Source organism: Bidens hawaiensis, unplaced genomic scaffold, assembly GCF_021521415.1.
Source record: "Bidens hawaiensis isolate Kalapana, Puna unplaced genomic scaffold, B.hawaiensis_p1.1 tig00004868_1, whole genome shotgun sequence".
In the NCBI taxonomy this organism is placed as follows: Eukaryota; Viridiplantae; Streptophyta; class Magnoliopsida; order Asterales; family Asteraceae; genus Bidens; species Bidens hawaiensis.
In genome coordinates, this window is record NW_027491307.1 from 1,212,279 (window position 1) to 1,236,200 (window position 23,922).

A 23,922-nucleotide genomic window follows, 5' to 3' on the forward strand; every position below is an offset into this window, starting at 1 on the left:
GCTAATGAAGTGAATCATGGTGATTCAATAATGAAAATATGCAAGAATCTCCTTCACACTAAGATGTTAGATGAGTATCTCGCGAATAGCTTGGTGGTTTACAAAGAAAAAGAAATTGCTGAAACATTTGATTCGGAATCCATAATTGAGGAATTGAAAAATCTTAAAGGTCGTTGAGCTGATTTATAATTCTTCTTCTAAGGTACTCACCATTCCTCTCGTCTCTTGCGTTATTATGAATCTTCTAGGTCTTGTTGGTTAAAAAATTATCTAGTTTTTTTTAATTGTAAGAATAATCATTTGAATGAATGGAAAAAAAATCAGATATATAGATTCCGGCCCGCACAACCGACACAAACCGAATTGTCGACATGGAAATTTTTTGTCCATGACTTCGGTCACCGCCGTGACGAAGCCGAAGCTTTGCCAATCAATACAACAACAAAAATTTTGACCATACCCCGCTAACAAGAGACTAGATCACCGCGTTAATAGTGCAAGCCATGATGAACTCAGTTCTAATTAAATACATCTAGGAGCTCCACACAACCGGCTGTTGATTAAAAAAATGAAAAATTAGTCATAAAGCACCAAATGAACTTTCAAAGTCAACATAATACTTCACATGCTCAAATTACACATAAATCTTATTGTTTTCAATATTAGTTTTCGCAATGAAGTTTAATTCGTTTGACCTCACATTCAAACTGTAATCACTACTTGGCAGTTGGCAATATGCGTAAGTTGGGTAACAAGTCAAATCAGGTTTAGAGAGAAACAAAGCCAATGTCATATCTGGTTGATAGTTGATACGTAAACACTTTTACGAAAGATTAAACTTCTATCATTATTTAATATCTGCATCTATCAAAAAAAATAAAACTACGGCGATTTTACCTTGTTTAATCTATGTCCTTTAACACAAATTTCTTGATTTGGCCCGTTAAAGTTTTTGGGGGGGGGGGGGATACAATTTGGCAGCCCCTCAAAACCTTAAAAACATACAGTTTGGTTTTATGTTTAAAAAGAATTAAAGAAATTTTCTTGTTCAATTTTGGATTTGCATAAAACAGAAACCGAAACCGAAAAAACCAATTTCAACTTTTAAGTAATTTATAAAGAATAAAGAAATGGTGTAACCCAAAATTCCAGATCCAAAGATGTAATAAGCATTAATTAACAAAAAAAAAAAAAATATATGCCCAAAGTTTCATGACCAAACTGATTATTTAGGGCACTTTTTTTTCAGTCTAAAATTTTCAAGCTTAAATGGTAAATCCAAACATAAGACCATGTGTAGTCATAAAGCCTCATCCCTGGACGTTATTGCCACGTGGCGTCCAGTCAGAGTTATGGTTTTTACAAAAACAGGGTGTAGTCATAAAACATCACCCCTGGGCGTTATGTGTCACGTGCGCCCAATCACTTTTACACTTTTTTTGTTTTTTTTTATTTTTATTAAGAACAATCAAATAACAATAATATTTTATTAAATAAATATTACATCAAAAAAAAAAACTACTCGTCGTCGTCTTCGCCCTTGTCGTCATTGTCTTCATCATCGTCTTCGTTGTTGCCTTCGTTTTGATTCTCGTTTTCACTAGGCAAACGCTGATTCATCCAAAGATGTTGGACAAAATCCCCCTTTAGTGTGTTATGTATCTGTCTTGACCGAACGAAATCCGAGTTTTCAAGTCTTTCCTCAATACTTACTAGAGTTCGTGGTGGATTTGAGTCCGGTATGAAAGTTGGATATATTGCTCTTCCCTCGTACTGGATGATCATGTGATGCATTATGATACAAGCATACATTGCACATTTCATTCTTTCTAAAGACCATAGACGGCAAGGATTTTTAACAAAATGTCATCGTTGTTGAAGAACACCAAAACACCTCTCGATATCCTTTCTCGCAGACTCTTGCGCTTTCTTAAAATACTGTCTTTTTTCATCCAACGGCCCTCTGAATGTTTTCACAATTATCGCATACTCTGGATATATTCCATCACCCAGATAGTACCCATGATGGTAGAAGTTATCATTAGCCCAAAACGAAACGACGGGAACGGTCCCAAATATGTAACTCTCCATCGCAGGCGACTGTTCTAAAACGGTTGTCATTGTTGGAACCGGGAACACCAAAGAATGCCGACCAAATCCAAAGGTCGTATGAAGCAATTGCTTGAAGGCTGATCGTTGGTCCCTTTTGGTCACCCCATGTGAATTGACCTCGGCATGCAGTTGGACAATTAGCCCATTCCCAATGCATGCAATCTATACTCCCTATCATGTCGGGTAAACCATGCACCCTTGTCTGGGCCTCGTAAAGACGTTGTAGATCGTTCCAGTTGGGCTCTCTCAGATAATGTGGTCCATATAGTTTCAATATTCCTATATTTTACACAACTTTTATAAAATAATTGATTAAAGTAAACAAGTGATAGAATTATTTAAAAAAATGAAATGTACCGTAATAAAAATACTCCAAGGTTCCCCGAGTTGTTTTATCGGCCATCTTTAAATACTCTTCGTTGATGCCGGCCGTGTTTCCGTAGGCGATCACGCGTACGGCTGACGTAACCTTCTGAATAGTCGTGAATCCTAGCGTCCCTCGAGTGTCCGGCTTTTACTTAAGGTAATCAAGCTCACGCTCCAAATCATCGGTGATGCGCATAAATAAATTTTTAGACATCCGAAAGCGACGCCTAAAGGTCTTCGGGTTCTTGTATCTCGGCAAGTCGCTGAAGTAATCCGCCATCAAACGGTTGTTTGCTTCGGTACGATCTCGTTCGATATATGCTCTTACTGAAACGGGGGGTGGAGGAGAGCTAACAGAACTCATATAAGTTGTCGCGAGCACAATCGCACTCGTAACCGCCCCTTCCTCCGCGTCGTCTTCAGCTTGTCGGTCTGGCCCGAAAAACTGATTATATATAGAATGGGGAGAATCCATTTAAAGAGAAGTTTGTGTGAAGAAAATATAGAGTAGAAAGAAAGTTTTATAAATTTGATGAGTTTTGATTGGGGATGAAGTTGGTTAATACATAGAAAATAAGTTTTTTTAAACGGTCATATGACCATTGGGAGAGAGATGCTTAATATTTTTTAGCGTTATGTGTAAAACGCCGGACCCAAAAAGTCAACCCAAAACGCCGGGGGGGTGCCCCCGACGTTATCCACCAAAACGCCGGCGTAAAGCCTCCACTACGGAAGGTCTAAGGACACCTCCATTATAAAAACATAAAACCAAAACGAAACGGTTTTCAAAAATCCGGTTTGAGCCTAAACTGACCCAAAACACCCCTAACAGAAATTTTCATAAGTCAATGAGTCAAGACGCCACTATAACTTTCCATCAACTGTTAGTAAAAAGTTTATCATACCTCCGAAGTAAACCCACCGCTTGACCACTACTACAATGAGTCTGAGCACCAAACCTGTTTGTATTATAGGCCAACGCGAGAGCCACCGGTACACGTACACCTGGCACGCCGGCTGCCAAATACACATCAAGAAATGCATAATATAAGGCACCTATGTCATGTAGTTGATTAGAAATTAGGCTCCTTCAAGAACGACTGCAGTGGGCCAGCTTAAAGAGAAAGATTGAAGGAATTTGGGCAGAGGAGCCAGAAACTTTTTTTTATGGGTTCGGAATTTTTGATGCTTGCTTTTTTTGCGGTGTCCAAGTTTTCACGCCCGAATGGGTTGGGTCGGGTTGGGTTGATCATTCGGTTAGATAAATAAAATGCAATATCACTATCTTAACAAAAATAAATCGTTAACATTCAATAAAATACAAAGTCATTAAATATAAAGATATTGCATATTATAATTTTTCCTTACGTGTTTTCATGTTTTGAAAAACATCTTCAATCGCGACTTTGAAAAGGAACTCATTCTCAATACAACATTTACAAGCATTATTCATTTAATTGTCAACCCAAATGATTATGCAAATCCGACTTCACATGCTTCATTGTAGAAAAACACTTCTCAAACGATAGACCAACATGTATTGGTTGTTGGCGATGGTTGAAACCATGAGGCGAACGGCGAAGAAAAATGTTGATCGGTTGCTGAGTCGATGGCCGATGTTTTTATTTATTTATTAACTAAACATTTTATTTTTAGAATCAATGGGTTCGAATATACTTTTTTAAAGCGATAATGGGTTCGCTCATCGAAAAAGAATGAGTTCGCTCATTAATTTAACACTATAGGTTATATATAAAACAGAAAAAGGACCGGTGAAGAAACACAAATCCACCCCTCAAGGTCTAACACGTTAGTCCGAGGGGTTTGGGTATGTATTCCCCACGATGGGTTATAAAACCTTCTTGGCGCAGACGAGTGTATCCTGCAAAACAGAACATCGTGAGCTCGTTACAAGGAATGGGGGGGGGGGTTCTCTTGTAACCGCCCTCCGGCGTGAGAATCAGTACTTGATAGTACGAAATAGAATGTATTGATAGTGATAGTATGAAAGTGTATGCTTTACCATTTGGAGATCGATTGGTATTTATAGCCGGAGAAGAGAGAGAGAGAGTGGTCAACTACCTTGTCAGGTTTTTCCACCAATAATATTCTCCACCCGTGCGGTCGTGGAGGTTGGTGGAAGTTGGTGGGCATCATTTACCTTTTGACAAGGACGTGTTGTACTATTTTGTACTGTCCTTTATGTGTTGTCCAGTCCCCATTGGTTGGGTGTTTATTCCCATGTAAGTTGTATCTTTTTGTCCCATGTTTATGAGACTTTTGCGCCACCACTCCCTAGATGTCAGGGAATGTATATTATATTGAGATGTAACTTAGCGCCATTTACTGCGCCTGGCGTATGGCAATTCTGCCCGCCGCTTGTTCCGCCCAGCGTTCTAGTTACGCTGGATTTGGGTGTTATACTTGGTTAAATGGTGGGTTTAGTACCCTACCTCTACAAGTCCCCCTAGTCCATAGTTTCCCTTTCTTAAGGAGGGGGGGGGGGGCTATGGACTTATCATGGGCTTTTGGATTTTATTGTATATTTCATTTGTTTGTATTTCGCTCGTCTTTTACCAATATTGCCTATTTGGGTGTCTGGTTAATGAAAACCATTCTTCTTGACAATTGGTTACTTAACGAGCATCAGTCGATATTTGGAATATGGCGTGGCCTTATATTTTGGAGGGTGATTTATGATAATCATGTCTTGGCGGAGCCTATTTTTGGCGGGTGATTTATGATAATCATCCCTTGGCGGAGCCTATTTTTGGCGGGTGATTTATTATAATCACCCCATGGAGGAGCCTATTTTTGGCTGGTGATTTATGATAATCATCCCATGGCGGAGCCTATATTTGCCAATACTTGTCTTCTTTTTCTCATATGCCAATGACGTGTTATTTGGCGTAGAGGGGTGAATTAAATGCAAGTCAGTGAAACGATGGTTGGACGTGACAGTTTGACGACATTTGCTCTGCAGTGCAGCTTTTTCGCCTGTGTCAGGCGAGTGGGAGAGAATCCCGGTGACGCGCCCTGCTGTAACACATTTCCACCGTCATTTTATTATCGTGGCGTTTGCTTATTTGACCATGTGTCGTCTATCCCTTTTGTACCCCTCTCCTTCATTAATTGCGATTAGTATAAAAGGAGGGGTTGATCCGTTTGGATATCATTTTTCACCTTCATCTGCATATATTCCTACCCTTTTTTCCTTGAATCCTTTCTCTCTTTCATGGCTAAATCTTCTCAATCTTTGAAGACTAAGAAGAATAATACCATGGAGTTCGTCGGTTGTCGCATGGCTGCCAAAGACTTCAATAACATAGTCAAGGTCTATAACCTGAGTATGAGCCTGAATTGCCTGCGTTGGGCAAAACGGCTCGAGAGGCTCCTATCGGCAAGATTGTCGTGTATAGGGAGTACTTCTTCTTAGGAAATTTTCGATTGCCCCTCACTCGATTTTTGCTGGATGTTTTGGATGTTTTTGGGCTACACCTCAGCCGGATTCATCCACTCGGGATGGCTCGTCTTCGCCATTTCGAGTATACGTGTCATTGCCTTGGTATCACGCCTACGGCTGACAAGTTATCGGCCTTTTACCGGTGGCGTTTCTCCCAGGGGTCGTATAATTTGTTTACCCGCCCTGGCACCAAGACCATTGCCTTGGATGCACCGCTGAGTTTGCACGAGTGGAAGAGCCTGTTCTTCTACGTTTCTGCGCGCGTGGTTCCACATTCCATGCATTTTACGGATGTGAAGGAGCTTGTTAAGCCGAAAGTGGCTCCTTATTCCGATTCGGAATGGTTCACCACTTTGCAGGCCGGCCTTTCCCCACTCCGTCACTACTCGGAGCGCGCGATGGTGCTGTTCGGCATGAGTCGTATCTAGGAAGATGCGACGATGGTGCCGGTCATTCATAACGGCGGTCAGGGTTAGTATCATATTGTGTCCCTACTTTTATGTATATGTATACAGTAGTAACCCAACTTCCTTTTTCAGAGGTGGAGGATCCCATGCTCCTTCTGCAAACCCCGCTTGAGGGCGCTAGATTGTTGAGGCGGAGGGAGTTGGGTCTTTGTGAAGAGCCAATCCTTATGAGGACTGCCCAAAACTTTGTGTTTCCTCTTCCTATGGGGCAATCACTTGCTCCGCGACTGCTGCCACCTCCCAGCTTTGTTAACCCTAAGGGGGTAAGTTCCAATTGCTATTGTTGGACGTTCTCTTTGTTTGCTTCTTTGCTAACGTTCCGACTTGCTTTTCCGGTAGACGGCCTAACGTTGTGCGCTTTCCTAGGTGCAGTAGTAGGGGCGCAAAACGCAGTGGTGGGGCGGCGGTTGCGTCTACGATAGATACCGCCACGAGAAACGCCGTGGATGATGACGACGATGTCGTCCTCATATCCACCTTTCCGTTTGGGACTCCGGTATCTTCGTCCACGACATTGCTTGGAGCACGCGGTTCCAGCGTTGGTGCGGTGTTTTCCCCAACCACCTCCGCACAGGTTTCTGTTGGCTTCTCCTTGCCTTCAGTCTCACAGTTTGTGACTGCTGTGTCTGTCTTGGACACAAGTCTGGTTGTCGCGGTTCCAGCCATAGCTTCTGGAACTGTTGTGGATACGAATTTCATATCTACCAGTCCACCTTCTTTTTCTTCCGCAGCGGGTGGGGCGTTCACTGTTCCACACCATTCGGGTTCTGCCCCTGTGGTTAATGAAGAAGATGAAGAGGTACACTGCCTCTTCAAGAAGCCTTGGCTTGGCGGTTTCGTGAAGAAGAGCAGTCTTGTTAAGTCATTAGGTATAATGTTTGTAACTAATTAAGAATTCTTTTGACGCGATCCACTTTTTTAACTTTCCTTTTATCCATGTTCTAGGGACCTTGGCGATTTCTTCATCGATTGTTGCTTCCACAGTTTCTACTGTTGCGTCTTCACTGGCGGCTGTTTTCGCTAGTTTGCCGATAATGACAAGTGTTGGCAGCTTGTCGGAGGCGATGCCTACTGTACAGATGCTGAGTTTGCCAATGATGACGGGTGTGGTTGGCCCGTCTGAGGCCTAAACCATTGTAACGACGACGCGCGTGCTGGCGGAAACTTCTAGTCCGGCCGTTTCTCAGCCAACGGCGTCCGCTGGGCCGATGAAGGCGATTATGGACGAATCGCCCAAGGTTAGTCTTGAGTCGGCGGGTATTTCTTTTGCCAATTTCATGAAGTCCAGACAGTCCTCACCAGGCAAGGCTTATATCCTTGATGGGGATGAGCCCGTGCCGCCACCTTTCACTATTTTTGCGACGGTGCACGGTAAATTTTTTGATTTCCGCGGTGGCAGTAGTGGCGGGTTGAGTGGCGGGGTTTTGAATGTAGATATGGATCCCCGTGATTCCATGGAGGTGAATCAGATTTTTCGTCCTCGATGGAAGGTTACTTGCGGCGCCAATTTTGAAGACCCAGCCACTTGTACATAATTTTTGGAACATGTTGTTCCTCCTTGCAAGCGCATTGCTCGCAAAATCCTGCCTCGGAATAGTTTGTATTCCAACGCTGCCTGTCACCACGTCCAGGCTTTCTCTAGTTTCACGGAATTGATGCGTGAAAACCGTGCTCTTCATGAGGAGAAGATCGAGGCAAGTGCCAAGATGAGAGAGATGGAGCAGTTGGTGTAAGATACTGAGGCTACCGCCTAGAAGGTGGGTGAATAATCATCAGAGCACCGCCAAGCTCTTATTGATGTTGAAGAGAAATTGGCGAAAGTTGAGCCAAATTTGGCGGAATCTGTCCGTGAGCGCGCCGCTCGCTATAAAGAGTTTGAGGCTGCCTGCAAGAGGTCTAACGCTGATCTTGCGGATGCACGTAGCCGTGCTCCTTCTGCTAAGGAGGCTTCGGCCAAACTCGAGAGTGCAAACGCTGCTTTTCGCAAGCGTATTGAAGAGTTGGAGGCGGAAGCTGAGTTGATGAAGGCGGATGCAGGCAAGCTGGCTGACACGTTGGTCTCTAATGAGGAGACTATTAAAGCTTTAACTTCTGAATGTGAAAATATATGTTTATACCTTCACTTGTGTTTTACTAACATCTTTGTCATGTAGGTTGCCCAACGCATCATCACTGACGACGTGTTGGGTCCCTTTCTACTGCTTCCCAGCAACTTGGTCACAAGACCAGCTTTCAGGATGCTGTGACGCATCTGCGTGATAACCTTCCTCCAGAAGCATACGTTCTTCATGCTATTGATGTGGAAGCGGTGTATGCCGCCGCTGAGGCGGAATATGATGCTCTTACGTTTCCAATTCTTTCTGAAGTTGCTGAGTATGCTAAGGAAGAAAATGGCGTGCAGCTGTTGAGGAAGCTGCGTGAGCCTTCGCAGGCTGGTCCGTCTACCGCATCTGGTGGCGGCCAAGGATATAGCGCAACCACTGTTGACCAGTCAGGAAAAAGTATAAACGACGTCGACTAGGCTATCTCTTTGATTTGTATAGTTGTAGTTTTTTTTTCACGGGTGTTGGTACTCGCATGTAATTACTTGTACATGAATGCAATGAACTTTTCTCTTTAATTGTGAAATGTGGAGTATCGTTTCCAGAAGACCCTTGGCCTGTTTTTACAATTTTGGATTCGATTTACATATAACACCTTTGCAACCGTGCCGCGTTCCATGTTCTTGGAATCGGTGAGCCATCGAGTTGCATCATAACATAGGCGCCTTTTCCCAATACTTTTATAATTTGATAAGGGCCTTCCCAAGATGGCGCTAGCTTACCTTGCGCGTGCGCACTCGATGCGTCATTGTTGCGAAGGACGCAATCCGCGGCATTGAACTCACAGACTTTTGTCTTGGTCTTTTGTCTTGGTATATGTTCCATTGTTTGTTCGGAACGCCGTTTTGTCTTGGTCTTTTATCGCCATGTGGATCTGATGGTACCCTTTGTATGCGTCTAAAAAACATTTGAACTGAAGGGGTACCATGCGCCATTGCCCGTTTGATTTGGGCACCATCACTAGATTGGCTATCCATGTTTGGTATTGGATTTCGCGGATTATGCCCGCATCTACCAGTTGCTGGACTTGTTCATTGCAGGCTTTTGCTTGATCTGGCCCCATTTTCCTTCGTTTCTGTACTACCGGGACAAAGGCTGAATTGACTTTTAATTCATGCTCCGCTTTGCTTCTTGGGACCCCTGTCATGTCCACCGGGGTCCAAGCGAAGACATCTACACTCTTAATTAACAATCTTTTTAGCGCCGCCCGCGCCTCTTCAGAGATAGTTGGTCCAATGGCTATGCTTTGTTCTGTGAATTCTTTGTTGAGCACCCATTTCTCCACTTCTCTTTCTTTGCTGGTCTTTGAGACCTTCTGTGGCGGTGTTTTTCTTTCTACCATATTACACTCTTTGTTGGCGTGGATCATTACTATCCCCGTTGGAGTTGGTACTCCCAATATCCCATGAGCTGTTGAGGGATTAGCGTTGAAGTCTCCGATTGCTTCTCTTCCTAGGATTATATCATAATGTGGGTGGGGGTTTCCATTACCAGGAAGTCAATGTCTTCTGTTCGTGAATAGACCCCGTCACTTAGTTTGACTGGGAATGTCAACTGCCCTAGAGGGTATTCAACACTTTGATTGAAACCCGCGATCGGAGCATTGACGGGCGTCAAGTGCTGCCTGTCTTTTTCTTCCAGCAAGTCGAAACACTGGCGGTACATGATGTCGAATGTTGCCCCCGCGTCGATGAAAAAAGGCGGTGTCCGGTAGTGATCGAATACAGCTGTGATTACTAAATGCGCTTTCTTGTTTAGCCCTCCCTTTACTTTTGGGAAGATGACTTGCTCCTCTTTCCAGGCTGCATGTTCTGTTTGCCTGCGCTTCTTGGATTGTACATTGATCGAAATCATGTTGGCGTGAAGGTCCTTGATTTTCTTTTCTGGCCTTCCGCCATCCCTTGGAGGTGGGCGCCTGTATCTCCCTTTGATACTCTTGACAAGGTGGTCCAACTTTCCGTTTTTAACATACTCCTCGATGGCATCCTTTAGGTTAGAACACTGATTTGTTGTGTGACAATGTTGTTCATGATAGTCACAATAACTTTCATGTCAGTGTTCGGCCCCTGCTTGATTGGTGTCGGTTTCTTTAGTTGGATCCCCTCCGTATACATGATTTGGGGAGAGCTTTTTGTCAGCGGAGTCCATATGGATGCATTCGTCTGACCTTTCTGTCTGTCTTTGAAGGGCTCATACGCCGCGGACTAGTTTTTCATTATTTAGTCTTGACAATAGGAAAGATATTCTTTTGCCTTGGCGGGCTCTGTTGATATCATTTATGGCATCGTTCTTTGCCAGTTCTTTCCCCAGAGTTTTCTCCATTCGCGCGTACCTCTTGGCCGCGGTCATAACGTCATCCCACCGCTGCGGCATGCCATCTCTGCCCGTAAGGTTCTGAATGAGATCGTCACACTTTACGTTTTGGCGGAAGGCTGCGCGCAGTAAATCTTCACTCACGCCGCCGATGTTCAAGCCTTCTTTGTTGAACCTGGCAATGAAATCTTCCACCGTTTCATTATCCTTCCTGACCACATTCAGGATATTTGCTGGGTCGCTGATGTGACGCCATTGTTGGCTAAACTATTGGGTGAACTTTTTTGTTAAGTCCTCCCAACTTGTAATCTGCCCATCTGGCAACCTTTCAAACCAGGCTCTGGCGGCTCCGACTAGTGTCAATGTGAAAATGTGGCACCATAACGGCATGGTCCACCCTGACACTAGCCCAACAGCTGTAAAAGTCTGCAAATGATCGTCTGGATCTGAGATACCATCATACTGGCCAACTGTTGGCGGTATTTTTGGATTTTCTGGTAACTCCGCCTCAACGATTTTCGCTACAAACTTTGATCTTCCCGCCGATGTTATTGGCCGGTATGGTTTGGAAAAATCTTCCGCTGCATCCGGATGATATTTCATCAGTTTACTGGCGTTGTCTAGACCTTTCCAGCTTTATTCGTAATCTGGATCGTCTAGACGTGAGTCTACTTCAGGACGCGACCAATGTGACTTTTCTCCTGCTTTGCTATTTTGCCGAGCAAGTGGTGATTTGTCGGTTGGTGCTTTTGTACGAATCGGGGTTGAGTGTTCTTCGTACTCTTCTTCTTCGTCGTTGTTGCTAGATACTGTATCAAACAACATTCTAGGTTTAACAACAGCCACCATTTTTTCTTGGACCTTATCCCTCATTTTTTGTTGTTCAGCTTCCAACCAGGCCATTATGTCTTGTGGCATGGTTGCTTTGGGACGTGATTTGGTTTTTTCTTTCTCTGTGATGGTAGGGTGATGGGTGGATGCGTTAGCGAAGCCTTCACCGGTACCATTGACGTCCAAGATTTCCATATTTCCTTCTTGGTTGGCCTTTGGGTTTTGGCCAACCTCTTTTGGTGTAGTTTTGCCACTCATCTGCACCATTGAAGAAACACAAATCCACCCCTCAAGGTCTAACACGTTAGTCCGAGGGGTTTGGGTAAGTATTCCCCACGATGGGTTATAAAACCTTCTTGGCGCAGACGAGTGTATCCTGCAAAACAAAACATCGTGAGCTTGTTACGAGGAATTTGGGGGGGGGGATTCTCTCGTAACCACCCACCGGTTTGAGAATCAGTACTTGATAGTACGAAATAGAATGTATTGATAGTGATAGTATGAGAGTGTATGCTTTACCATTTGTAGATCGATTAGTATTTATAGCCGGAGGAGAGAGAGTGGTCAACTACATTGTCAGGTTTTTCCACCAATAATATTCTCCACCCGTGCGGTCGTGGAGGTTGGTCGAAGTTGGTGGGCATCATGGCCTTTTGACAAGGACGTGTTGTACTATTTTGTACTGTCCTTTATGTGCTGTCCAATCACCATTGGTTGGGTGTTTATTCCCATGTAAATTGTATCTTTTTCTCCTATGCTTATGAGACTTTTGGCCCACCACTCCCTAGATGTCAGGGAATGTATATTATATTGAGATGTAACTTTGGCGCCATATGCTGCGCCTGGCGTATGGCACTTCTGCCCGCCGCTTGTTCCGCCCAGCGTTCTAGTTACGTTGGATTTGGGTGTCATTCTTGGTTAAATGGTGGGTTTAATACCCTACCTCTTCAACCGGGTTTGGCCGAACCCGGTGTGTGGCTCCGTCATATTTGGCTACATAATTAGACATCCATGTTACTATTCCAAGATTTTTTAACCCCCCCCAACGAGTACTGCAAACCAAAGTACCAAACGAATGTATCCCATGTATATTTTTCACATAAACAATCGTCATAAAAGGCCTGGCACCGAGAATGCGGAAAAAATTTTAGGCCAAAGGCGAAAAATTTTTTTGGGCTTTTAATAAAATGAACTTTTTAGGGTTTAAACAATTTAAACTTAAAAATTTTGTACAAAAATAAACTTAAAAATGTTTCAAATAAGATTAGAACCCACAACTTTTGGGTTAGATGTCATACACATTACCACTAGATCAAGCTACTGATCATGTAATTGTGTTGAAACATTGAATATACATATATTTTTTCATAAAAGTAAATATATATTTTTTTAAAAAAAATTTCGGGCCTAGCGGAGTGTCGGGCCTGTGGCCGCCGACTACCCCGCCATACCCCATAGCCGGCTCTGTTGATAGTACACCCAACATTGTGCTAACGACACTCGGTATTCCAATTGTTTCCCTGTGTCTTGAATAAACCACATTAAACCGACGGGTAACTTTTCTATGGGTCTAAACTGGTCGGGGGTGGATTGTGTTAATCAAAACATATTTGTCCAATGTTTGTAAATAATTAGCTTGTCAAATATTTTTACAAGTAGCAGCATGACAGTCTACTTTTGCATCAAAAAAAAAAAAAAAAAAAAGGATTTAGGAGGTTAATTTTATGCATTAAAATTACACTTTTGGGTGAATTTTTACTGCATTCGACCATGTGTTTTAAGAAATATACATTTTTTATTTAGCCCGTTTGCCATTGACACATTGATAAATAACGGGGTCGGAATTTCCACCTCGATCAATACCCTAAAAAAATACTATATATTCAGCCAATTACCTCTTAATTGGTAATCAGTTTGTTAAATATGATAACACTAATAATCTACTTTTTGCATCAGATGATTAGAAGTCTTTAAGCATTAAAATCACGATTTGGGTGACTCTTTACTTATTTGACCTATTTCTTTTAACGAGTATGCATTTTATTTCATTCTTTTACCTCTAATTACCAAATGGGACCATTTTTCTGATGTGGACCCAAGTATTGAAGACCGGGTTATTATGTTTCTGGAGGCTCAAGATCGCGCTACAAAAGGTGGCACACGAAACGGGCATAACTTGGCCCACGAAGCTCCGTTTCAGGCCTATTACCAGTCAAATCGAAGTTTGAGACGAGGAGCACATTGTGGCAAACATTTGGCCCACGGCGGTTTGGCCCCTGTCTAAAGCCCAAAAACGACTCCTAAATAAAGTCATGGGCCTTTTTATGTTTTTTCAACAGTTTTTATGTTTTTGTTTATGGGTTTGTGTTTGGCCCATGGCCCATTTTAGGCCCATTTCGTATTACAACATTTATTTATATGTTGGTTATGTAATTTGGAGAGACACACTTTAATATAATAATTACTTTTTCTCTTCACTTTCCCTGACCTTTGGGTGAGAATTTTGGGGTTTTGGAAGCTCATCACGGGTATTCGTTGAATCAACGTGATTCGATCTTCATTTTCATTTTACCGCTGCATCAGTTGGTATCAAAGTCGAATTCCTGGTTCAAAATGCCTCCAAGGAGACAGAGACCACTCGATGAGGTTTACGAACGAGAGTTGGAACAACAATTTATGGCACGGGTGGAGCAACGATTGGATCAAGTGGTCGATCAACTCACTGATCGAATGGCTGACTTGATGAATCGTAGAAAACAGGCCCCTGAAAACAGGGAGGGGTGTGACTTCGATAATCCATTTGTTGGTCATGATGATTCGTCTTCCGAAGAGGGGTATGAGAGGGGACCAAGACAAGATCATGGAGATGGAAACCAGCGTTGGGATACGGGGATCCGAACTAATATCCAGAATTTGATGGGACTAGTTTGGATCCGGAAGGGTTCATTGATTGGTTGGTTATTGTAGAAAAGGTGTTTGAATTCCGAGAGGTTCCTGAAAATAAGCGGATACCTTTGATCGCTACCAGACTACGTGGGAGGGCGTCGACATGGTGGCAACAATTGAAGTTGACTCGAAATAGACTCGGATAGTCACGGATTGTGACATGGGCCAAGATGAGGAAGTGTTTGCGGGATACTTTTTTACCTCACAACTTTCAACGGTTGATGTATCAACGTTTGCAGAAACTGAAGCAGGGATCCAGATCAGTTGATGACTATACGACCGAGTTTTATCATTTGGTTGCTCATAATGATATTCAAGAAACCGATGAACAACTCGTTGCTTGGTATATCGTGGGTTTAAGGGTTTCAGATCATGGACTCTGTAAATCTTTTTGATCCATTAACAGTCGCCGCGGCGTACCAACGGGCGTTGGCTTTTGAAAAACAAAACCGTCGGGTGGGCGGTTAAATCGTATTCACCGGCCCCTGCTGGAGGAAATTCGGGGTCTAGTGGCGGAGGACCGTGTGTCGTGCCTAGTCAACAGAAGTCGAGGGTCAACAACACTGGGTCGACTTCTAAGGGGGCTAATAGTAGCGGGGTGAAGTGTTTCAAGTGTGGTGAGACGGGCCATCGGCAAGTCGACTTTAAACAAGCGGGTAAGAGGCATTTGCTTGTTGAATCTGAAGATGAACAGTATGAAGAATATGAAAAGGCCCCAGATTATGATGAAAAACCCGAGTACGAGGAGGAGTTTGTGACCGGTGATGTGGGTGAACTTGGTGGTTAGGCGTTCTTGCTATACACCAAAGGCTGATGGAGACGGAAGGCTTAAGCATAACATCTTCCACTCCACATGTACCATTTTGGGGAAAGTTTGCACGTTTGTTATCGATTATGGAAGTTGTGATAATTTGGTTTCTGAAGAGGCAGTCCAAAAGTTGGCCTTGAAGACGGAGAGTCACCACAAGCCTTACAACCTTCAGTGGCTTAAAAGGGGGGGGGGGGGAGGTAACGGTCTCTAAAAAGGCCCTTGTTTCTTTTTCTGTCGGGGCCACATATAAAGATGATGTTGTGTGTGATGTGGTTCCTATGGATGCGTGTCACTTGTTGTTGGGTAGACCTTGGGAATATGATCGAAGTATAGAGCATGACGAACGGTCCAATTCTTTTAGCTTCATGTTTGGTGGGGTAAAAATAACACTTGTTCCTAGCAAGCCCAGGAATCTAGCCACAAAGCAGCTGGATAACCTGTTGACCATTAATCAGTTTGAAGATGAGTTGGTGGAGGCCGACAATGTGTTTGTTTTGATAAGGAAACCGGTGCCCGAGGAAGTTGAGGTTCCTGAAGCTATGATTCCTTTACTTGAGGAATTTTCTGATGTTTTTCCTGATGAATTTTCGAATGGGCTGCCACCTTTGCGTGACATTCAACATCATATTGATTTGGAGCCTGGTTCACAATTGCCCAATAGGCCACATTATAGGATGAGCCCGGGAGAGCATGAAGAGTTGCGTAGACAGGTTGAGGAGTCGATTTCTAAGGGTTATGTTCGTGAAAGTATGAGCCTTTGTGATGTTTCTGCTTTGTTAACTCCAAAGAAGGATGGCACCTAGCAGATGTGTGTTGATAGTCCAGCCATCAACAAGATTACTGTGAGGTACATGTTTCCTATTCCTCGACTTGATGATTTGCTTGACCAGATTAGTGGTGCTACTGTTTTCACAAAGTTGGATTTGAAGAGTGGTTATTACCAGATTCGTCTCAGACCTGGGGATGAATGGAAATTGGCCTTCAAAACTCGTGAAGTGTTGTACGAGTGGTTAGTAATGCCTTTTGGTTTATCAAACGCGCATAGTACTTTTATACGTGTGATGAATCAGTTGCTCAGGCCTTTTATTGGGAAGTTTGTGGTGGTATATTTTGATGATATTCTTATTTATAGTGCTTCTTTTAGTGAGCACGTCGTGCATGTCAGGAAGGTTTTGGCCTTACTTCGCAAAGACAGTTTCTATGCAGCAACAAAGAAATGTGTGTTCATGACCCCTAAAGTTTTGTTCTTAGGGTATGTTATTTCAGGTGATGGGATACAGGTGGATGAGTCTAAATTTGCGGCTGTCAAAACTGGCCAACTCCTACCACCATTACTGAAGTCCGCAGTTTTCATGGGCTTGTTTCTTTTTCTAGACGGTTCATCCCACACTTCAGTTCAATTATGGCCCCTATGACAGATTGCATGAAGGGAAAGACGTTTGTATGGACAGAGGGGGCAGAGTTAGGTTTTCAGGTTATCAAGGAAAAACTCACTACTGCACCAATTCTGGTATTGCCTAACTTTTCACAAGTTTTTGAACTTCATACTGATGCCTCGAAGGTTGGGATTGGCGGGGTACTCAGTCAAGGGGGTCTACCTATTGCTTATCTCAGTGAGAAGTTAACAGGGGCAAAGTTGAGAGACACTACGTATGACCTGGAGTTTTATGCAGTGGTCGAAGCTGTAAAGCATTGGCGTCACTATTTGTTTTATAAAGAGTTTGTTTTATTCACTGATTATGATTATCTAAGTCATATTTGCACTCAAGACAAGATATCCCATAAACACGGGCATTGGTTAGCATTTCTTGAAAAGTTTACTTTTGTGGTCAAACACAAAGGGGTTTCAAACCGTGTTGCTGATTCCTTGAGCATGAGGTTAAATCTGCGTGTTTCTGTGAGAGTCAGTGTGCTGGGGTTGGATGTTATTCGTGAGCAGTTAGCCACTGACCCGTATTTTTCAGTTGTGTTGTAGGATGTGCAAGCGGGTCAAAAATCAGACTTTATTTTGCATGACGGGTTTTTGTTCAAAGGGAATCAGCTATGTATTCCTGACTCTAGTCTTCGGTTGAAAATTATTCAGGAGTTACATGGGGAGGGACATGTTGGTCATGACAGTACTTTACAGTTGGTGCAGTCTTCTTACTTCTGGCCTACTATGAGAAAAGAGGTAGATCGTTATGTTAAAAGGTGTCGAATTTGCCAAGTCTCAGAGGGGAAACGATTCGATATTTGTTGTTGTTGATCAGTTTTCTAAGATGGTGCACTTTATCCCTTGCAAGAAGACGATAGATGCAGTTAATGTGGCTCAGTTATTCTTTTGGGATATTTATCGTTTGCATGGTTTGCCATCTTCCATTGTTTCTGACTAGGACACTCGTTTCTTAAGTCATTTTTGGCGCAACCTATGGAAAATGGTGAACACTCAGCTTAACTTCAGTAGTGCCTATCACCCTTAAATGGATGGGCAAACGAAGGTTGTTAATCGGTCACTTGGTAATCTTGTACGTTGTCTTGTGGGTGATCATGTGAAGTCTTGGGATCAAAAGCTATGTCAAGCTCAGTTTCCTCATAATCATGCTGTCAATTGAAGTACCGGGTTTAGTCCTTTTCAAGTGGTTTATTCTGCTCAGCCACGGGGACCACTTGACCTGATGTCACTCCCTGTTCCTGGTTCTGTACCCAAGAAGGTGAAAGATTTTGTTGAAGGGCTACATGAGATTCACAAAGATGTGCATACAACCTGGTTCAAGCCAATTCAAAGTACAAGCAAGCTGCTGATCAAAAGCGAAGACATGTTGAATTTGAAGAAGGTGATTTTGTCTGGGCTGTTTTGACAAAAGATCGTTTTTCTGTTGGGGAATACAACAAATTATCAGCTAAGTAGATTGGACCCGTTGAAATTGTGGAGAATATAAACTCAAATGCTTATCGTCTAAAGCTGTCGAGGCACGTTCGTTGTTCTGATGTGTTTAATGTGAAGCATTTGCTACCTTATTACGGGGACAATTCTGATGGTGAGGGTGCTACTGATTCGAGATTCAATTTTTTCTATCCATGGGGGAATGATGTGGGCCTAAGTATTGAAGACCGGGCTATTATGTTTCTGGAGGCCAAAAACGCGCTATAGAAGGTGGCCCATGAAAACGGGCATAACTTGGCCCACGAAGCTCCGTTTCAGGTCTATTACCAATCAAATCGAAGCTTGAGACGAGGAGCACATTTTGGCAAAGGCCCCCGACGGATTGACCCATCTCCAAAGCCCAAAAACGACTCCTAAATAAAGTTATAGGCTTTTTAATGTTTTTCAGCAGTTTTTATGTTTTTGTTTTTGGGTTTGTGTTTGGCCCATGGCCCATTTTTGGCCCATTTCGTATTAGAACCTTTATTTATATGTTGGTTATGTAATTTTGGGAGACAGACTTGAATTTTATAATAATTACCTTTTCTCGTCACTTTCCCTGACCTTTGGGTGGGATTTTTGGGGTTTTGGAAGCTCATCACGGGTATTCGTTGAATCAAAGTGATTCGATCTTCATTTTCATTTTACCGCTGCATCATTTTCTCATGTAACGTAACCACATTCCACAAAATAAAAAATTTTAATAGTCTACCAAATGCCACATACCTGAATACCCAAAGCGAGACAACAAGAAGCATAGTGCCAATCATAACCCACTCCTTAGTTTTAACAGGACCCATGTCTCTTTTCAGCCATTGATGAGCCATTGATGGTGCATTAGTTGTATCTTTTATTTCAGGTGGATAAATATTGTACAAAATATATGGTGTTAATAGAAGAGACACAATAGCTAATAAACTAGCAGCTTTGAACCATGAAACCCACGGGCTTGCAATCACCAACGCGATTTCCTCGGCCGTTTCAGACACAACAGGTTTTGTGCTCCACCCATTAAGAAAAGCGCACTAAAATTGCCGGCACATTATCAATGCTAAATATATTTACATATATCAACAAGATTTGTGCATCAATTCTTTAGTTTTGTATTTTAAATTGTGCAACAAAACCTAATCGTTACCGGCGTGGGATGTGATACAAACAACTTTTGACGTGAGAAGTGTAAGAAGAATTAGAATAGCTATGCTATATGCTAAAGCTATAGTAATTTTATAAGGGAAAGTCCCCAAAATTTTCATTTTTTACCAACATTTTCCAACTTCAGCCATAATTTTGAAAAAAATATCCAAAGAGGCCATTTTTTACGTCGAATTCGACGTAAACAGAACCTTCTCTGGTGTATTAGATGGGCCTCTAATATCTCACCATGTGTCATGATGTCTGGTCTTCTGACGAAACACGAAGTTGTTTCGTCATCCAACTTAAAACTTATTCGAGTCCGACGAAAAAGTTTTTTGTCTTCCGATGTAAACCTTCATCTTCCGACGTAATACTTCATCTTCTACATCTCAAACCATAAACCTCCATAACAAACCTTAATCTCCGTCTTTCTTATGTCTCCACATAATTAAGCAAATCCATAGTATAAATCGTTTAGTTTTGCGAGAAGAACACAACCATGTGTTTGTTTCTCACGAATCACATTTGTTGTTGAGAAATATGCGCAAGAAAGTGATGAAACCCTAAGTTCAATTTAGAGAAATTCAATGAAAGATTAATTCGGCGGATTTGATGGTAACGGGAAAATAACTGTCATAATCGACTATTTAATTTTACATCGATTCATCACCTTTTGCGTCATGCATAATTTTATGTCAGATACGACCGGATATTTTTACATGTGGAGAATTCTAATAGGTTGTGTTAATCCGTCAGTCCGGGTCTTCTTTAGTCGGATCCGACGTAAAAATTGCCTATTTTAGCTATTTTTGGAAAACTATGGCGGAAGCTGGAAAATGTTGCCTATTTTAGATATTTTGCCTTATTATTATTATTATTATTATTATTATTATTATTATAAAGTTTTAAACAAGTATAATACTGTATACTCAAGTTCATTTTGAACTATAATAATAATTATAATGATTACTCGAGTTCAAAAAGTATAGTGTGATAATTATTACTTTAGCATCATCATAATTATTCTAATTTTTCTTACATTTTTCACATTAAAAGGTTGTTCATACTAAATGAAACTATTTTATATAATAAATAACATTTTGGCCGAGCTAACCTGGAACTGAGACTGAATAAGGTATGACCCGAGTTTCCTAGAAGACAAATCATTTGGTTTACTCCAAGCCGAAAGAGGAAATGATTTAATAACCAACAAAAATACACCACCCACTCTCGCACTAGGACTGGGCATCACGAGCAATCAAAGTCTCACTCAAGGCCAACCCATAAAGCAAACCCAACATACTCCCCCCAAACCAGATAACAATATAGGTTGCAATACGGTCCCCTAACCCGATCTTAACAAACCCACGAGCGAAAAATAATGATATGACTTTCAGCCAAATGACTTCATTGGTGAATGCGCTCAAGGTGGCATCGAATGTGAGTTTTTTTTTGTGACGATGGTTGTGGTGAGCCCGATGAGTACCCATGTGCCGACGGGTAAGGGCAAGAGGCAGGGCCAGCCAGTGAGCCAACGATATGAATATAGGGCTTTAGGCCATCACTTAATTAAGACCCCCAAATAAAAAAAATTATATATAGATATATATTTAATAGGCATATTAAAAACATATATAAATATTGGTTTAGTGTAAACCTTTGTGTTGCTTAGTTGTGGGTCCCAAGTTTGAAACCTGTTATAATTTGTTTTTTTTGTTTTTTAACACAATTGCCTTTAAAGGGCCACAAAACGTCATTTAGATTAGGCCTCCAACAGGGCCAAGAGGATGAGAATGACGTTGGTGGAGAGGAGTTGCCATGCATGCATGGGGGGGTGACACATCAAGGGGTTTGGGATGATGTACTGGAGGAATAAGGCGATAAAGATTAAAAGGGTGAGTGGGGTGAGATTGGCTCTATACAGGTAGGGTAGCGAAAAGCTCCAAATACCCATAAAAGGGTATCCGTGGGTCATTCAGGACTTCCTCAAAAGTCATCCATGGAATATCCTCATCACCCCCATAACTCAGTTTAGAGAAAAGATAGCGAAAAGCTCCAAGGATCATGAAATAAGATCCGCGGTTCATCTAGGACTTCCTTAGAAGTCATCCGCGAGATATCTTCACCATCCGTCACAAAAGAGCGTATGGATGAAAACTCTGAAATGCGGAATGACGAGAAGCTGACATTAGCAAAGCAGTTGTAACTAAGTTCCTTCTAGAAGGTTTACACGAATATTCTCTCATAAAGGGCATGTGACATAGTAGCCAATCAGAGAAGGATAGCTAGAAAGGTTGTTATAACTGTGCACATGGCCAACTTTCTTAACCTATCAAATGCGGACATGTGTCCATTTTCTTACAACGAATGTCTTCTAGAAGATGACAGCGATATCAATAATATTTCTTTAACCACCGGCTATAAATACCCACTTCATCATCATGAGGTAGGGATTCACACTTCATATATTACATCAATCACTTAAGTACTTTCTCTCTCTACAAGAACTATACTTATTCTCACGTCGGAGGGTGGTTATGGGAAGACCCCCACTCTTGGCCTTCCCATAGAGATCTCACGGTGTTTAGTTTTGCAGGTTATCGTCGTCGGAATTGTTGAGTTATTATTCGTGTTAACGTATTACTTGTCGTATAATCCATACCCGGTGGAATCATCGATCTAACCTATTCGGGTTTAGATCTGTGCTTCTTCATTGGCGCCATCCTTGTTTTTTGCTAGAACTCATAAGTTTTTTTTATCGTTTGGTTAACATGAGTCAATCTCAACAGTTTCCGATGGAAACTTTGTTTGTCGCAAAACGTTCTGCTAGACCTGCAAAACCTACTCATGGTGATTTGGGATGTCTGACAGCTGAGACTCACCGGATTCGTCATATTCTAGATCTGGAAGACTAATCTAGAAATTCTCCTCCGGTGAGGTCTTTTCGTCAAAATCTCAGATCTGAAAATGTTTAGACTCCTGAAGAATGGTTACAGTTACAGTAAGAGAGGATTGCGGCTGAGTACGAACGTATGCTACATGAAGAAAACGTTCTCACAAGGATTTTAACGTATGACGATGTTTCATTAAGGTCTTCATCTCCTCTGTCAACAGTTTTTCGGAGTCAGATCAGGGAAAGTATCAGAACTGAGGTATATATAGATCAAGAAGAAGAAGATAGAGGTCGTGACAGAGATCATCGGGTTATGTGGGGTATGTCCTACAGAACCGAGTATGATCAGAGTCATTCTTCTAGAAGTAGAAGGGATCCTACATACCGCCGTGATGAGGCGAGTTACTTCAGTGAAGATAGTCAAGTGTATGGTATGGAAGAGACTAGTTGCTCGCGTGTGGTGGTCAGACATACTGAGTATTGTTGTGATGCGGGGGAAGATTTCACAAAGCCTTATCGACCTACATCATTTGCAGAGAAGTCAAAGTTTATCCCGCGAATTTCTACAGCTCCATTTCCTGTGAATGTGAAGATTCCTACCAACTTAGGAAAATATAACGGTATGACGGATCCTAGTGATCATTTGCTTAACTTCACTGAAGTATGTGGGGTCAATGGCTGGACCCTACCATATTTGTGTCATATGTTTGCTCTTACGTTGACCGATGCCGCCCGCGAGTGGTTTGAGATGCTACCTGATAGCCAAATCCAGAACTGGAATGCTTTGGTGTCTAAATTTTCACAACATTTTAGCCTGCAAAGAAAACACACGCGGGATCCAATTGAAATTCTGGATGTGATTAGGCGGGATAACGAGACTGTTGAGGATGTTATCACCTTTTTCAATGATGAAAGTTTAAACATTGGAGGGATAAATGAAGACATGCTTCGGGGTGCCTTCTGGAGGAATTTTAGAGGCAATGCTTTGATTCGTTGCTTGACTGGTAAGGATGGAATGCCCAAAACATGGTACAAAACATCTCAGGACTTGAAAGTCCTAAGCAACCGCAAAGACAGATTTTAAGAATGCTCGAGTGAATGCCGGCGTGGGGTTCAATTTGGTCTAGAATCCAACCTCCCGTGGAAACTTCTAAACAACCAGATGCATGATCTTTGATTGGGAATAAGAATAAGGACCGTAATTGGGGGCAGGATAATAGCAAGTGGACTACATTGACGAAAATCCTATCGGAAATCTTAACTACTGAGAATGTGGACTTTAAAAAAGCCACAACCAATTGTGCGAAGAGCACATTTAAATCTCAATAAGTAATGTTTATTCCACGATGATATAGGTCATCACACCAATGATTGTGTAAGTTTAAGAAATGAAATTGAACAAGCAATTAAATCAGGAAAACTGGAACATTTGTTGAAACATTTTAGACAAGGGTCCCTCAAACCACCTGTACAAGCTAACTCTGGGCTGCCAAAAAGCAAGTCAAAGATTTAAACATTCACATGATCCAATGAGGAAAACTCCACGGATACAAGAGGCAAGAAATGGAATGTGACGATT

The 23,922-nt window shown here is 42.2% G+C and overlaps 1 pseudogene; it reads right to left on the reverse strand.

The window, feature by feature from the left end:
- Window positions 1-430: 430 nt before the first annotated feature.
- On the reverse strand, window positions 431-21,537 carry LOC143628321 (dicarboxylate transporter 2.1, chloroplastic-like; annotated as a pseudogene).
- Window positions 21,538-23,922: the final 2,385 nt, after the last annotated feature.